Source organism: Ipomoea triloba, chromosome 16, assembly GCF_003576645.1.
Source record: "Ipomoea triloba cultivar NCNSP0323 chromosome 16, ASM357664v1".
Lineage (NCBI taxonomy): Eukaryota > Viridiplantae > Streptophyta > Magnoliopsida > Solanales > Convolvulaceae > Ipomoea > Ipomoea triloba.
In genome coordinates, this window is record NC_044931.1 from 17,748,070 (window position 1) to 17,749,863 (window position 1,794).

Consider the following 1,794-nt stretch of genomic DNA (forward strand, 5'->3'; position numbering starts at 1 on the left):
CCTTTTCTCTACACTACATTATCATATACATAATCTCCAAGCAATTACCGGGCAATCACCACGAGAACTGAGCTAATCGATAAGCCAAATTACAACATATACATATATATTTTAACTAAGGTATAATATTATTATAATTATGGAATTAATTCTATGTAGTACCTGGTCGAAATTAATGTACCAAAATAATAATTATTTATTAACATAATTGCCTAATATAATTGTCCTACTTACACTTTCCATTTAAAAACCATACAAATTTACACTACTCCAAATGTGTTGAAAATATTAATTTGTGACCCTGAAAGCGACAAAACAACTTCAATAGCATACATTGTATACAAAGAAGTTTTTCAAAATTTATAAAAATTTGACCTTATTATATAATCATATTTTAATATCATAATTGTTGTTAAATTTCTTATCTTTTTTACTTTCTAACACAAATTTACAAGAGTAGTAATGAAATTTCTCATGTTTTGATTCCAAGTAAATTAGAGTTAATTTCATTTTTGGTTCTAGATTTATAGGTGACAGTCCACTTTTAGTCTATTTTTATTAGAACATTCTCATTTAGTCCTAGTATTATTATGGCATGATCATTTTTAGTCATCCTTCAATAAAATCGTTGAAATGCCGTTAAATACAAAGCCCTTTCAGTCTTTTTTATACAAAACAGATTGAATCGCTATATTTTTTATGTTTATTTTTTTTTTAAACAATCTATAATTGAAGACCGAAATGTTCTTGTATTTAACGATACTTAAACTATTTTGTTGATAAAGGACCAAAAATGGTCATGCCACAATAATACTAGGACCAAAAGTGGATGTTTTAATAAAAAAAAGACTTAAAGTGGACTGTTATCTATAAATATATGACCAAAAATTGAATTAACTCTATTTTTAAGTTCATACTGCTGCATGATTTTTTTCCCTTTGAAACATATTTATTTTACAATAAAAAATTACCTAAATTGAAAACAAATAATTCTAAATCATGTGATATCATGTGATTTAATTCCAATGTTTTCACCGCTTAATGCATTTTTAAATTATTTTACCTTTTTCCATATTTATTTTGGTGCCTAAATCATATTACAATATTGATTTTTTCAAGATAATTACAAACAATCGAGTCATATATTAGTTAATTAATTGGTGATACTTTTACACTAATCTTTATAATCAAATAAATGCACAATTTCAAATATTAGAATTGTTTATAATTTTATCTTTAATTTTATTATCTAAATATATATTTAAAAAAACTTATCCATGCACCGCACGGGCAATTTAATATCCCCTTTTTTTTTGAATACTACTAACTCTATTACAATACAGTATCTGTTCATAATTACTTTCTCAACCTATTGAAGCACTGACTACAAGGTCCTTGGCGCAATTTAATACCCCGTAGTTGTTAACAATACAAACAAAGAGGTGAAAAAATAGTCACTTTCAAAATAAACATATAAATCAAGAGGAAAAGTATCATTTTCCCCCTAATATATAAAAAAGTTAATTTTATTTTTTGTACTAGATTTATAAGTGACAATGCACTTTTAATCCTTTTTTTCAAAACATTCTGCTTCGGTCCTAGTATTATTGTGGCATAACCATTGTTGGTCATCCATCAATAAAATAGTTTAAATTTCATAAAATACAAAGATATTTAGATCTTCAATTATAATTTTTTTTCATATATATATATATATATATATATATATATATATATATATATATATATATATATATATATATATATATATATATATATATATATATATATATA